The sequence below is a fragment of the Hylobates moloch genome, unplaced genomic scaffold (assembly GCF_009828535.3).
Source record: "Hylobates moloch isolate HMO894 unplaced genomic scaffold, HMol_V3 SCAFFOLD_7, whole genome shotgun sequence".
Lineage (NCBI taxonomy): Eukaryota > Metazoa > Chordata > Mammalia > Primates > Hylobatidae > Hylobates > Hylobates moloch.
In genome coordinates, this window is record NW_026652282.1 from 124,724,295 (window position 1) to 124,740,683 (window position 16,389).

At 36.3% G+C, this 16,389-nt stretch overlaps 1 protein-coding gene and 1 non-coding gene across 4 annotated transcripts in view; both read right to left on the reverse strand.

Moving 5' to 3' along the window:
- The window catches only part of GABRA3 (gamma-aminobutyric acid type A receptor subunit alpha3), a 267,252-nt gene that overhangs the window by 69,014 nt on the left and 181,849 nt on the right, over positions 1–16,389 (reverse strand). The window lies entirely within an intron of this gene.
- LOC116812332 (U6 spliceosomal RNA) lies at positions 12,953–13,057 on the reverse strand. The gene has a single exon (XR_004370638.1). It is a non-coding gene; the product is annotated as a U6 spliceosomal RNA (small nuclear RNA).

Sequence of the window (16,389 nt, forward strand, 5' to 3'; positions counted from 1 at the left end):
GATCTAGAATAGCCAAAGCATCTTTCCAAAAAAATCATGAGTACTTACACTTTCCAGTTTTAAAGCTACAGTAATCAATATGGTGCAGTTTTGGCCTAAATATTATAATATAGACTAATGGAAAAAAATAGAAAATCCAGAAATAAACTTTGATATTTACAGTCAAGTGATTTTTGACCAAGGTGCCAAGCAATTCAGTGGAGAAAAAAAATAGCTTTCTCAATAAATGTTTCCAGGAGAATTTAATATACAAGTGTAAGATATGAACTTAGACTGTTACCTCACACCATAAGCAAAAATCAACTAACAATGGATCATAAACCGAAATTTAAGAGCTACAATTTCTAAAGGAGAACATAGGAGAAAAATCTTTGTTATCCTGAGCTGCACAAAGATTTCTTAGGTAGATACCAGAATCATGATGCATACAAGAAAAAATGTGATAAATTAGACTTCATAAAAATTCAAAGCTTTTGCTTGTCAAAAGATACCTTTAAGAAAATGAAAAGACAAGGCACAAAGAAAGTGAATATATTTGTGAAACATACATCTGATAAAGGACTTGCATTAAAAATACATAAATAACCCTTACAACTCAATAATGAGAAGAAAAACAACCTAATGTGAAAATGAGAAGTGTATATATATGCAAATGAGATATTGTTAGCTAATAAGCACATGGAAAGATGTTCAACATTATTAGTCATTAAAGAAATGCAAATTAAAACTACAATGAGATACTACTACATGCACACTAAAATGGCTAAAATAAAAAAGATCAACAATTTCAAATGTTGACAAGGATTTGGAAAAAAACCATAAGATCATAAATTATGGTGGATGGAAATCACACTTTGGACAATATTTTGGCAGTTTCTTAAAAAGTTTAACATAAGCTTACCATAAGACCCTGTGGTTTTACTCTAATTCTTACTTTAATTACTCTAATTATTCACTAACAAAGATAAATGAAAACATATGTCCAAAGAAAGACCTGTTTATAGCAGCTTTATTCACAATAGCTAAAAGGTGGAAACAACCCAAATGTCCATTATTGTGAATGGATGAACAAGATGTGGTATATCTATACAATGGAATGTTAATCATCAATTAAAAAGGAATACACACAATGGCATGGATGAATCTCAAATGTGTTATGCTAAGTGAAAATAGCCAGACACAAAGTGTCGCACATTGTATGATTCCATTCACATGACATGTCCAAGAAAGACAAATCTATAGAGACAGAAAGTACATTACTAGTCGACTGGTGTTGGGGTGAGAACGGAGTGTTACTACAAATTTGTAGAGAGATTTTTGGAAGTGCTAGTATGTTCTAAACTTGAATTTTGGTTATAGTTGCACAATTCTATAAATCTACTAAAAATCATTGAATTGTACATGTAAAATAAATTTTATAATATGTAAATTATACTTCAAAAAGTTCTTATTTTAAACAAATCAATATCAGCCTTATAGCACAGTGTTTAAGAGCATGGATTCTTTTTTTTTCTTTTTAGAAAGTATGCTTACCTTAGCCATTTATTTATTTGTAGATTTAGGGGGTACAAGTGCCATTTTGTTACACAGATATATTACAAAGTGGTGAAATTACGGTTTTTAGTGTAACTATCACCCGAATAATGTGGATTGTGCCATTTAGGTAATTTCCCTTCCCTCACCCCTTCCTACTCTCCTGCCCTTTGAAGTCTCCAATGTCTTCCACTCTCTATGTCGATGTGTATACATTATTTAGTTCCCACTTATAAATGATAACATGCAGTATTTGACTTTCTGTTTCTTAGTTGTTTCACGTAAGGTAACAGCCTCCAATTGCATCCATGTTGGTGAAAAAGAGATAATTTCATTATTTTATTAATAAATAGTGTTCCATTGTGTGTGTGTGTGTGTGTATATATAACATTGTATATATATACATATATATATATACATATATCTATAATTTTCTTTATCCAATCATCCATTAATGGACGCTTAGGATGGTTCCATATATTTGCTGTTGTGAACAGTGCTGCGATAAACATCCAAGTACAAATATCTTTTTGATATAATGATTTCTTTGTCTTTGTGTAGATACCCAGTAGTGAGACTACTGAAACAAATAGAGCTACTATTTTTAGGTCTTTGAGAAATCTCCACATTGTTTTCCATAGAAGTTATGCTAATTCACATTCCCAACTGTGTGTAAGCATTCTCTTTTATCTGCATCCTTGTCAACATCTGTTTTTTTGTCTGATTGTTTGTTTTTTCATTTTAATAACAGCCATTCTGACTGGTGGAAAATGGTATCTCACTGTGGTTTTAATTTGCATTTCATTGATAACTAGTGATGTTGGGCATTTTGTCATATGTTTATTGGCCATTTGTATGTCTTCTTTTGAAAAATGTCGGTTCTTGTCCTTTGCCCACTTTTTAATGGGGTTATTTTTGTTTTCCTTGTTGACTTGTTTAAGCTCCTTATAGATTCTGGATATCATTTATTTGTTGGAGGCATAGTTTGCATATATGTTCTCCCACTCTGCAGGTTGTCTATTCACTTTGTTGATTATTTCTTTTGCTGTGCAAAAGTATTTTTCTTTTTTTTTTTTTTTTTGAGATGGAGTCTCGCTCTGTCGCCCAGGCTGGAGTGCAGTGGCGCAATCTCGGCTCACTGCAAGCTCCGCCTCCCGGGTTCACGCCATTCTCCTGCCTCAGCCTCTCCGAGTAGCTGGGACCACAGGTGCCCGCCACCACGCCCGGCTAATTTTTTGTATTTTTTAGTAGAGACGGGGTTTCACCGTGGTCTCGATCTCCTGACCTCGTGATCCACCCGCCTCGGCCTCCCAAAGTGCTGGGATTACAAGCGTGAGCCACCGTGCCTGGCTGCAAAAGTATTTTTCGTTCAATTAAGTCCCATTTCTCTATTCTTGTTCTCATTGCACTTCCTTTTGAGATCTTAGTCATAAATTATTTGCCAAGGCCAATGATCAGTAGAGTTTTTCTAGATTTTCTTCTAGTGTTTTAATAGTTTCAGATCTTACATTTGAGTCTTTAATCCATCCTGAGTAAATTTTTGTATATGGTAAAAGATAGGGGTCCAATTTCCTTCTTTTGCATATTGCAACCCAAATTTCCCAGTACCATTTATTGAATAGGGTGTCCTTTCTCCAGTGTATGTTTCTGTTAATTCTTTCAAAGATTGATTGGCTGTAGGTATGAGGCTTTATTTCTGGATTCTCTAATCTTTTCCATTGATCAATTTGTCTACTTCTATACCAATACCATGCTGTTTGGGTTAGTATAGCCTTGTAGAATAATTTGAAACCAGGTAATGTGATGCCTCCAGCGTTGTTCTTTTTGTTTAGGATTGCTTCAGCTCTTTGTGCTCTTTCGTGGTTCTACGTTAATTTTAAGATTTTTTTTCTAATTCTGTGAAAAAATGACATTGGTATTTTGGTAGGAATTGCACTGAATCTCTAGATTGCTTTGAATAGTGTGGTCATTTTAACAATTTTGACTCTTCCAATGCATAAGCATGGGATGTTTTCCCATTTCTTGGTGTCATTTACAATTACTTTCATTGGTGTTTTGTAGTTTTCCTTGTAGAGATCTTTCACCTCCTTGGTTAAACGTATTCCTACATACTTTATGTAGCTATTGTAAATGAGCTTGCATTCTTGACTTGTTTTCTTAGCTTGATCATTACTAGTATATAGAAATGCTATTGATTTTTGTATGTGGATTTTGTATCCTGAAACTACTGAATTCATTTATCAAATTTAGGAGTCTTTTGGTAGAGTCTTTGGGGTTTTGTAGCTGGAGCAATTAGGCAAGGGAAAGAAATAACAGACATCTAAATAGGAAAGGAAGACATTAAATCGTCTCTGTCTGCATATCCCATGATTACATATATTGAAAATCCTAAAGACCCCAACAAACAATTGTCAGAACTAATAAATGGACTCAGTAAAGTTGCAGGATACAAAATCAACGTGCAAAAATCAGTAACATTTCTACACACTATTTAAAAAATACATCAAGAAAATAATCCAATTCACTATAGCTACAAAGATATGCTTGAGAATAAATTTAACATTTTCAGAGATGAAAGATGTATACACTAAACGTCGATGAAAGAAACTGAAGAAGACACAAATAAATTGAAAATCATCTTGTGTTCATGGATTGAAAGAATTCATATTGTTAAAATATTGATACTACCCAAAGTGAGCTACAGATTCAATGCAATCCTTATAAAAAAATTCAATGACATTTTTCACAGAAATAGAAAGAAACCATAAAATTTGTATGGAACCAAAAAAGTCCCCAAATAGCGAAAGCAATCTTAAGCAAAAATAACAAATCAAAAAGAACAAAGCATTGCACTATTTGATTTCTATAGTAATCAAAACAGCATGGTACTAACATAAAAACAAACACATAGACCAACAGAACAGAATAGAGAGCCCAGAAATAAATCCACACATTTACAGTCAATTGGTTTTCGTAAAAGATGCCAAGGACACACTGTGGGGGAAAGAAGAGTCTCTTCAATAAATGGTGTTGGGAAAACAGGATATCCACATACAAAAGAATAAAATTGGACCCCATTTACACCATACTCAAAAGTCAACTCTAAATATTTTGAGTTGAAACTATAAAACTAGTAGAAGAAAACAGAGAGAGAAAGCTCAACAGCACTGGCCTGGGCAATGATATTTTTTGTAAATGACCCCTTAAGCATAGGCAACAAAAGCAAAAATAGCCAAATGGCATTACATCAATCTAAAAAGCTTCTGTACATCCAAGGCAACAGTTAACATAGTGAAGAGATAATCTATGGAACGGGAGAAAATATTGCATACTATTTACCAAATAAAGGGTTAATATTCAAAATACATAAGGAACTCAACTCAAAAGCAAGAAAACAAATAGCCCAATTTTTAATATAGGCAAAGGATCTGAATAAATATTTGTCATAGATGTATGAAAAGAGGCTCAACTTCATAAATAATCAGAGAAATTCAAATCAAAACCACAATCAGATATTACCTCACACCTGTTAGGATGGCTACTATCAAAAAGATAAAAGATAGGTGTTGGCGAGAATGTGAAGAGAACTCTTTCATATCACCATTATAAAAAACAGTATGGAGGTTCCTCAAAAATTAAAAATAGAAATACCATATAACCCAGCAATCCCACTACTGTGTGTACATGCATCCAAAGGAAATGAAATCAGTATGTTGAAGAAATATCTGCATTTTCATGTTTATTTCAGCATTATTCACAATAGCCAAGATATGGAATCAATTTAAGCATTCCTTGGTGGATAAATGGATAAAAAGATGTGGTATATATACACAATAAAATACTACTTAGCCTTAGAAGTAAAGGAAATCCTGCCATTTGCGACAACATGGATGAACATGGAGGACATTATCTTAAGCAAAATAAGCCACACACAGAAAGACAAATACTCTACAATCTCATTTATATGTGGAGTGTATAAAAGTTGGACTCAGAAAGATAGTAGAATGGTGGCCAGGAAGTAGGAGGACTGAGGAGATGTTGGTGAAAGAATATAAAATTTCAGTTACACAGGAAAAATAAATTCAAGAGATCTATTGTACAACATGGTGACTATAGTTAATAACAGTGTTTTATATATTTAAAAATTGTAAGAGAGCAGAATTTACATGTTCTCAGCACAAAAATTGAGATGTGAAGTAATGCATATGAAAATTAGCTTGATTTAGCTATTCCCCAATGTATAAATATATCAAGACATTCTGTTGTACACCATAAATACATATTATTTTTATTTATTTATTAAAAATAGAGCATGGATTCCAAAGCCAGACTGCCAGATTTAAAACCCAGGTCCACCAGGAACCCAGCTTGTAGTAGTAGCTATGTGTAAGTTCCTTCAGTTTTCTGTGTCTTGTTAGCTAACACCTTGCAGATGCTAACTGAAGCCCTAAGACTGGATGATACTACAAAGGAAGTGATGGTATCTAGGGAAGACAAGAAGTCTAACAACTGAGATTCAGCATACTGGGTTCACGTCTTTTCACTGACTCGCCACACATCTCAGGCAGAAGGTATATGTATCAGAGTCTTGAAGGAGGGAGGGGAAATGAAGCAAGCAGTAAACCATAGACTGCATATGGTCATTTGAAACATTTGGTCCAGCAATTATGCTATGCCATCTCATTGGGTTCAAAATCCCTGCTATTGACTAAAAGTCACAGGGTAAATAATTTCTTTCTATACCTTTGGAACTGAGACAAATTAGTGACTTGGCTATTTGGTGCCCTTATCTCATCTTTATTGGAAATACCTAAGTACATTTTCAAAACAAGCAAACATATCAGAGATTATTCTTACTGTATGATTTGCTGATTTTTAACATTTTATTATACCATTGATACAAAAGCCAGTATTTACTTTGCATTTATTATACAGTGCTTTGCATATTAAGGATATTTTTGCTGGTACATATGTCTTGTCTCCTGAATTAGATTGAACACACATGTAAGTCATTTGCTTTTAGATGGAAATCCATGCAACACACTAACCCAATGAGAAAATTTTCCAACTCAAACTATTACATCCATGTCCTCAGTGCCTGCTGTGGTCTGAATGTTTGTGTCCCCCTGAAATTAAAATGTTGAAATTTTAATGTTGAAATTTTAATATAACCACTAATGTGATAGTATTAAGTGATGGGGCATTAGAGAAGTGATTAGGTCATGAGGGCTCTGTCCTCTTGAATGGGATTACTGGCCCTATAAAAGTGACCTAAAGGAAAATGTTAGTCTCTTCTGCCATGTGAGGACACAGCAAAAAATTGCCATATTTGAAGCAGAGAGGCAGCCTTTAGACACTGAATGTACTGGAGCCTTGATCTTGGACTTCCTGACCTCGAGAACAAGTGAGAAGTAAGTTCTGTTGTTTATAAATTACCCAGTCTAAGGTGTTTTATTATAGCAGTTCAAATGGATTAAGACAGTGCCCATTTGCCTTCGACCCAGGGAGAGTGACACTTCTGGAAAGCGAGGTTCTGGTTATCATAAGCTACTTCTCCATTACTTTACCCTTCTAATGCAGCAACTCTAGCCCGTATTCCTTACCCAGAATACTGTGGAGGTATACACATAACATTTGTGTACTTTAAAATATGCAAGCTATTTCTCAATTAAAGAATTTAAAAATCTGCAAAATTAATTGAATGAAAATGAGTCACCTAAATTAACTGCCCCACAGAAAAATATCAAATCATTCTTAGATTTTTGCACATAGAATACTGATTATTTTTTAAATAAGGGCATAAAATAGGAGAAAACCATAAATAAGGTTAGAGAAAAAAGGCTCCCACACTAACTAGAATCCTAAAGGTTAAAAATCTAAAGTTTATTGAATATATGTACTGGTTGTTCAGTGAGGCTATCAATGTGTTTAAGTATAATGTAGGAGGGAACAGTTTGAACTTTCTAGGAGACAAGGGGCTCTGGAGTTTAGTATGAGCCGTACTGAAAGCAATCTGTCAATTAGGCCTTCTCGAAGTGGAACAACCTGTTGTGAACTCTTAGGAATGTTCTCTCTAAGGACAGATAACACTGCTTCAGGAGCAGTTGAGGTGCCAGGCCAGCTGTTTCTACAACTAATGGAGTAAAGGGCAGGATTTGGGATTTATGGTGAAAAAGGAAGAATAACAAATCATTAATAGCCATTATCAGTACAGCATGAGTCACTTGAAATATACTACCACCAAACACCCAAACCAAGCAGCACATTAGTCACAAGAATGCCAGTTGTCCGAGGTGTCCCATTAAATCTTCAAGCTATGGACAAGAAGCTCAGTACACAGGAAGGAGGGCCACCACTTTACTGCTCCATTTAGCCTTCAGAGGGAGCACGTCTGAGTTTTAACAATTATCTCAGAGGTGTAGCTCCAACCTCATTTTCTGACACGCTTTCCCCCTTTCTCCAGCCATCTGTAAAAACTTACAATTTTACAAAACAAAACTCTCATGTATCTGTGTCTTTTCATACATTTTTTTTCCTGCCTGGAATACCCTTTCCTTTTTATATGCACAACGTATTTCCTTCAAGTCTTTTCTCAAATATTCCCTCTTGCATGATGCTTTGTCTGTACCCTACAAGTATTGTGGTTTCCTCTAGCTCACAGCAACCTAAGAGCTCTTTGGACAACAGTCTTAGACCTTACCACAATAGGATTATTAGTGTCTGTTTAGCTCTCTCTCTTCTGCACAGGACTATAAGCAACTTGAGAGAGTGGTCTCTTCATCACTGTAATCCCATCGCTGGTATGGCAATTGGCACATAGCAGATGGTTGACAGCTGTTTCCTGATTTAATAAACATTTCTGTGAGATAGGCAGAGCAGGTATTTTCAGCAATGTATCCCAAAAGAAGAGACTGAGACCCAGAGAAGAGAAATACCTTGCCCATGGTTAGACTGCTGATCTGTTCCAAAGTTGGGATTCACACCCGTGGCTCTTAATTCCTTCTCTGATGTTTATTCCAACAGAGTTTCTACTCTGTCTAGGGGTAGCATCTAAAATAGACTGGGTTCTTTGGAACAAGAGGGACACTTATATTGACCTATAAATCCCTCTGTTAGAATGAACTTTTAAATGGACTCAATTTGCCTGGAGACCAGTTTCTTGCTTGGAGAATAAAGGCAGTCCTTGTTATTTCAAGGCCATGATTTCCACATGGAACTGGCAAAAATGAAATAAATGTGAGGAAACTTCTCAGGAATACTTTTTTCCTTCCCACCTTCCAGCTCAAATGTTAGTTCCCCTGTGAAGCCCTGCCACACATCTGGGTCCATGTCCCCAAGTTTCAGTGAATCCTGTAATTTTTAGCACATAGCACTTCACTGTTAGCTTTGTGTGAAACTTCCATTATGCCTTATAGTACAGTGAATGATGTGCCCTGTCTTTCCTCCTAAGATATGAGCTCTTGAAGGGCAGGAGTTGATGTCCTTGCATGAAGTGCACAGAGTAATTTGGGATTGACTGAGGACTTACACTATTATTTCCTTCTCACCTCATTGTAAGCTTTCTCAGAGCCCAAAATGAACCACTCCATCTCTTCTATGCTCTTACTGCTGTTCATTAGAGTGAGATTCACTACGTGTGGCTCTGTGAGTCAGTTGCTAGCTAAATGAATAAGGAACTACAGGTGGAATCCCCTAGAGCAAAAGCCATTACAAAAAAACGACTGTGTGAAACAAGCTATCAATGCTTGGTTGATCTGATTATGTTAAATCCTATACAACTAACAGTCTGGCCCAAATCTTTCCCTGGTTCCTGGCCATTTCAGAGGCAGAGTCTATAATGAAAACACAAGTGCAAGCCATTTGCATCTAAATAAGTAGGAGAAGAATTTTACTGATGAAGTTTGTGGGAGGAGGGTTCCTAACATGCAGAATTTAGCCCTCACATAGTTTGTCTTCGGAATATTCAAAGCACATAAAACTGACTCAGTCATACAATAAAAAATTTCGTGGTCTTAATATGATAGCAACCCTCACTTAACTGGTTCAGAGCACCACTTTCCTCTTGATTATTAAACATGGAGAAACTAGTGCCTATTTCCTTTGAGCTAAATGTAGGACACTATTACTGTGTAACATAACCCATAGCTGACATTTTGTGCAATGTATTCAGTTTTACAAAATCCCACTGTGTCAAACTTTTCCTGAGTTCCAGACCTGCATTTCCAACTGCAGCTTGTCATGTCCACCTCAGATTCGTTATTTAAAATTGATAGCCCACACCTTTCCTTATTAGAGGAAATGATGTGATGTAAAGGGGAAAAAAGGTTTTCACTAGCACAATGACTTGGGTCTCTATACCAGCTCTGCCACTTAATGGTGGTGTGAGTTTGCTCTATTGAAACTTCAGTTTACTAACTGTAAAAATAGGGATATTAACAATAAAAATAAAAACACCTCACAGAATGTCAAGAAGTATATCAAGCAATTTACATGCCTTATCGCATTTACCTCCTGCAATGGCCTATGAGGCAGGCATTGTTATGATTTGCCTCATTTTACAGAGGAAGGACCAGGAGCAGTCTTACTGCAGAACCCACCTTCTTAATAACCATGCTATATTATGCTTCTGTAGTATATACCCATGAACATTGCTGTGAGGATTAAATGAAACAAATACACGTGAAGCAACTAGCACAATAGGTGGCATATAGCAAATCCCCAAGGTATGTAAACTCTCTAACTATCCCCTCCTCTCTCCAAAATATCTCCTTCTTCTCCTATAGTGAGTTTTTGTTGTGGTGGTTGTTGTCATTAATAATTCACTCAGTATCCAGGGAGAATACGTCAGGGACATTCTCCATGCACCTTTTTCCTCAATACCCTATATCCAGTTGGACTTCAAGTTCTATTGAAAACCTCTCTCATCATACTTGCCCTTCTTCTTCCACTCTCACTTCTCACTGCCTTTTCTTGGACTTCTGTCATTCTTTCCTGGACTATGCTAACTAGTATTTCTGTCTATTTATCTTCCAGAATGCAACCAGGGATTTTAATTAAAAAAAAACCTGGGATTGGCAAACACTTGCCAACTGTTCACCAAATCCACTTTCTCATTTTCTTGGTAATGTTTATTTTCCCACCATGTCCATGTGACCTCATTCTAGTTAAAGTAACGTCAGTAGAAATGAGTATGCCACTCAAGGCCTGGTCTATAAATACCTCCCATATACAATCTGTCGTGCTCTTTCATCTTCTACTGACTTAATACAAATAAGCACAGTGGTCTTGAAACAAACCTGCACGTTGTGCACATGTATCTTAAAACTTAAAGTATAATAATGACAAAATTTTTAAAAAAAGAAAACCATGTGTTGCACCACTTGGAAATGAGCCGCTTGTCAATGGGGAACACCTGCTTTGAACTTTAAGAGGCAAGAAATACACTTCTATCATGTTTGAACTGTTATTCATTTTGGGGTTCAGCAACTTGTGTTATCACAAATTCTCTTGTCATGTCATTCACTTTAAAAAACATTACGTTGGTCAAAGGATGCATATTTATAATTAGGTAGGAGTAATAAGTTCAAGTGATCTATTATACAGCATGGTGACTAGTTGACAATAATGATGATATATTGTATTCTTGAAAAATGCTGACAGTGGATGTCAAGTGTTCTCATCACAAAAGGTTAACCATGTGAGGTAATGCATTTGCGAATTAGCTAGATTTAATTATTCTGCAATGTATATATACTTATCATGTTGTACACAGTAAATACAATTTTATGTCAATAAAAACATAAATAAATCTGTAAAAACAATGTTTCCCTGTAACTACAGGATAAACATATTCTATATCACTTCTTCATTATCATCCCTCATCTGTCATACACAAATCCTTCCAAATAGGTATGCTATTTGGCTATATTTCCTACTCCCTTTCTTTATCACTGCCGTGTTCCAAAATCTTATTACTCCTCTTTATTCTATGGAAATGTTAACAATTGGGTCATCATTTATATTACACCCCTAATACTTCCATTATCCTAGGCAACTTATTTGCTTATAGAAACCAGCCATACAACATCCTGAACTCCACACTTCCAATTAGGCACCAAGTGCCATCAATGCTACCTCTTGAACATATTGTATGTCCACAATTCTTCCTCAAAACCTAATTTAGTGGAAAGAGCAGTAACCTGAAGCTAGAATAAGTGTTGTGAAGATGAGAGATGTTTTACATAAGTACCTAACAAATAGTAGGTGTTCAACACATAGTATACTACATATACATAGTATATATAATACATAGTTGTCATTAGGATTATCATTTGAGTATTATGGCAGCTTCTTAGCTAGGCACCTCATCTTCAGCCTTGCCTTCCTCTAATCTGCCTCCTACACTGCTCCCAGAGTGATCCATCTTAAATGCAAATTTGTTTGATTTCTTCCTCCGCAATAAAGTCTTTAATGGATCCTCATCATGTTTATGCCAACATAGCATATAAACCCCTCTCCCCACCTCAGACTACTTTCCTGCACTGTACTCTGGTCCAATCACACTGAACTTTTAGTCCTTCAGTGTATCATCACTACCTTCTCCTCTCACTCTTCAAGCCTTTATACATGCTATGCTCTATCTCTGGAATATTTCCTCCCTGTCTTTTAATTTACTTCTACAGATCTTTTAGGTCTCAGAAATCATTCAGAAGGTGATTTCCTCTGGAATTTATTGTGGCTATTCCCCACAGACTCATTTCACTGTCCTTGTTAGATGCTCCCACAGTACTCTCTCTTTCCCCTATCATGTCTCACAAAGAAGCACGGATTTTCTGATGCATGATGTCGATTCATGAATACATGTCTTTGTGTATACTATTTCTTCTGCCTGGAAAACCCTCCTCTACCTCAGCGCTGTCTCTCATTTGTTTGATAGTCACCTACACTTCCTTCAAGATTCAAGGGACAAACTATGCAGCACCTCCTTTTGCAGCTTTCTTTCATAACCCCATATCATTTTAGATGTGACTTCTCCTGCGATTCTATCACATTTTGCACCTCCATTTCAGGAATTTTATATTATTGTGCAGCTATCTGTGCATAGGTCTCTTTAACTGTAGAGTCATTAAGAGCATGACCTGTGCCTTATTTATCTCTGTAGCTCAGCAGATATTCCACCAGAACTTTAAACATAATAAGCACTCGTGAATGTGCTGATGAATGTTTTAAGTCAATAGGATAAAATCTAGTTAAATTCAATAAATAGTTCTCCTTCATATTCAGATAGTCAATAGGACTTTTTTTTTTACTATATTATATATTATGCAACATTTATATACAATGAACACGTTTACCCGTATCCTCATAAACAAATAATATGACATTAATAGAGATGAAGTTCTTTATATATCTATGCCTGAATAATAGAAAATATTTGATAAATGTGTGTATCATCTTGGGCTGGGCTCTGCTAATTATCTATGCATTGTTCCAATTTTAGTATGTGTGCCGATGAAGTAAGCAGCAGGTGATGGGTTTTAGCCTCTATTTTTATGGTTGTTCTGAGGTCCCAAGATGAGGCAAAGCAAGGCTTCTTTCTAAACTGCCCTAGTTACATACCCATGCAATGCTTGCTCAGATTTTAGTAGGAAGCTGTCCTTCTGTAGTTTTCCCATGGACTCCAGATAAGATTCCTGAGGGTCAAAATAATAATAGGCGTGCTATAGAATAACACTTTCTGAAAAATTCTAAGTGTTCTGCAGACCTTATTCAATTTGTGCTCTTCATATGCCTGCAAGACAGGCAGCAGCTACATTATTATCAGACTAGAGAAAGTGAACGGTTTGTGACTTGACAAAGGTCACTAGGTGAATCAATTGTGGGGCTGTAAAAAGAGCCAGGCTTTTATTTTTCCATTTTGAGCCTATGTCTCCCTCCAGGCCCACCTTCCTGGATCCAAGGTGCTACTGTGTAGGAAACCGACGGCTTCATCATGCTTCTGTACTTCCTCTGTTCTGTAAATCAGAATAAGCACAAGGGCATTCTACATGGACTCTAATCTCATCGAACTTGACTTTCTTGTCCAATTCAGACTAGAATAAAGGGCTCAATTATCATCATCTTCCCATTCATTCAACTGTATTTCAAGGCAACTAATCCTTTGCTTGGCTTCATCCTCTGCCCTCCTCAACCTGCATCTTCTATTTTTTTATATTTCAATATTCCCATCCTCTCTCCTTTCTTCTCTCTTCTCTATCCCTCCTCCAAAACTTAAACCTATTCTCTATGCGTTATTCCTTTTATTGTTGTTTCTCCTCTATCCTGTTCTTTTCATTCATTCTCTATTTTTCCTCACTATTTGCAATCTCTACTGTGTTCAGATCCTTTCCTGCCCATTACTTTCTCCTTCCTCTTGCTTCTCTTCCATTTGCTTACTGTCTTCTGCCCATCCACATCTCCTCCTCATTATTCTGTCCCTCCATCCACCTCATTCCATACAGCTTCTTTTCTGTTTACATATACTCCACTCCATTCTTTTCACACTTGTGTGAACTCTTATCTCTTTTTCAAACTCTTCTCTTTCCTATAATTTATTACAAGCATGCCTCTCTTCCATCTATTCCTTCCCTAATGCTCTGTTTCCCCAAATTCTCCTTGATATATGACACTCATTCATACCTTTTCTCTGTACTATCCTCCCTACCTTCATTTCAACATTTATATATAACCTCATAACCTTTCATGCAATGTGAGAAGAGGTGTCCCTCTTCATTTCAAGTAAAACTCTAACTGTAGATTTGATATCATCCCCTTTATGGTATTTATGAGAACTTGCTGTCAGCGATGTGTTAGTTCTACTATATCTTCAATCTTTGTCTTCCTACTGACTCTTTTGTACTATCTCACAAATATGTGTCAATCTCTCCTCTGAAAACAAAAGCAATTTCTTTTACCCCCGAATGTAGCTATGATACTTCCCTCCCTTTCATTTTCAAACAAGCTTCTCGAAGGTATTTTCTATGTGCACTATCTCCCCACTCCAACTCCTAAAACTCTCCATTGCACTAGCCACTGTATTGAAACAGTGTATGTGAAGAACACTAATATCCTCCATGTTACCAAACCTAAGACATACCTTTAAGTCTCTATATTACATCTCTTTTTATAGCCAACAATGTTGTAAAAAATGTGTAAACAGGGTAAAGTGCATGAACTTGCAGCTACACTACCATATTAATAATGCTGGCTCAACCATCTACTACCCAAGTGAACTTGAAAAATTCTCTTACCCACGTCGTGTCTCCGTTTTTTTTCATCTGTAAAGTTGGGATGATAGTACCTATCTCATACTGTTGTTAAAGCTGTTATGAATATTATAAAAGTAGAATGATTAGAACAGTGTCTGTCCTATTTTAAGTACTATATTGATGTTAATTAATATACTTATTATACTATTAGTGGTGTTATTATTGATAACTCTCATTGTTTTGAAACTTTATCAGTCAAGGTGGGTTAGATCAATATGCAATAGGAAACAATCTGAAAATCTCAGTGTCCTAAAGTAACGGAAGTTTATTTCTCACTCACACTATCTCTGGTTGGGGAAGGGGGACCCACTCACTTGTATGTCATCTTCAATAAGGGGCATAGAATGATAGGGCCAAGATCACCTGGCATAATGCTACTTACTGTGGCCAGGGGAAGGCAACATGGCAAATTACGTATTGGCTCTTGAAGGGCTTCCCATCCTCTCTCAGAGCTGACATACTATTTACACTCACATTTGGTTAGCCAAAGCAAGTCATTTGTCCATGCTGAACTTCAAGGCTCAGGGAAGTATAGTACTACTTTGTAGCCAGATGGAGGTGAAGTGAAAATATTGGCAAGTGGTAATATTGACTACCACACTTAGCTTTCAAGATACTGCACACTGTTAACAGCTCCCTGGCATTTTCTTCCTGGTTTCTTTCATAGGTTCCTCTTTCCCCTCCACTGCCTTACTGATAGTAGTGCTAGATGACTAGATACCTGGCATGAAATTCTTCTTCCTCTATACTCTTTCCTGAAGTGATGACATCCATTTTCATGTTTCCATTTGTTCCAATATACTAACAATACCACACTTTTATCTCTACATTGTATCTCTCTCCTGATCTTAAGACTTGAATATCCAATTGCTATTAGACTTCTTTCCCTGGATAATCTACAATCACCTTAAGCTTATCTTGTCCCAAAATAACCTCACAGACTTATCTAAATTTGTCCTAACTTTCATATCATCTACTCCAGCCTATCGTACCATCTTTCACCTATGTTATTTGGATACCTACTACCTTCACAACTCCTCCTCGCTGTCATTCTGAAGTTTTCTATATTTACTGCCGATTTCCTCAACATATCGCCACTTCTCCATCTTAATCCATTGTTCTGAATTAGAACACCACTTTTAATCTAGACTATTTCAGCTGTTTCTTAATCATTTTCTCTAATTCCAGTCTTTTTACCTTCAAATGCATTATTTACCCAGTAACTACAGAGCCATATATGAAATAGAAAACTGACCACCTCAGTCTCTTGCCTAAAATATGTCCTTCCATTCCCTGCAACTGCTCACTTGGTTTTCTCTGTCTAGAACGTCCTTCCTCTCTTCCTTCTGCCTCTACCTATCCACCTACAAGTTTCTTGACTGCATTCTACTTACATAATAATACAAAACGCTAATGCTAATATCAATAATCAGAAGTCTAGCTGTTGCCTTATCCAGGGGCTCTTCTCTCAACCTGTCCCAAAACAATGAGTTAGATGACCCTGCGCTATACTCCAATAACTACCTATCTCTTTAGCATTTTAGTTAAC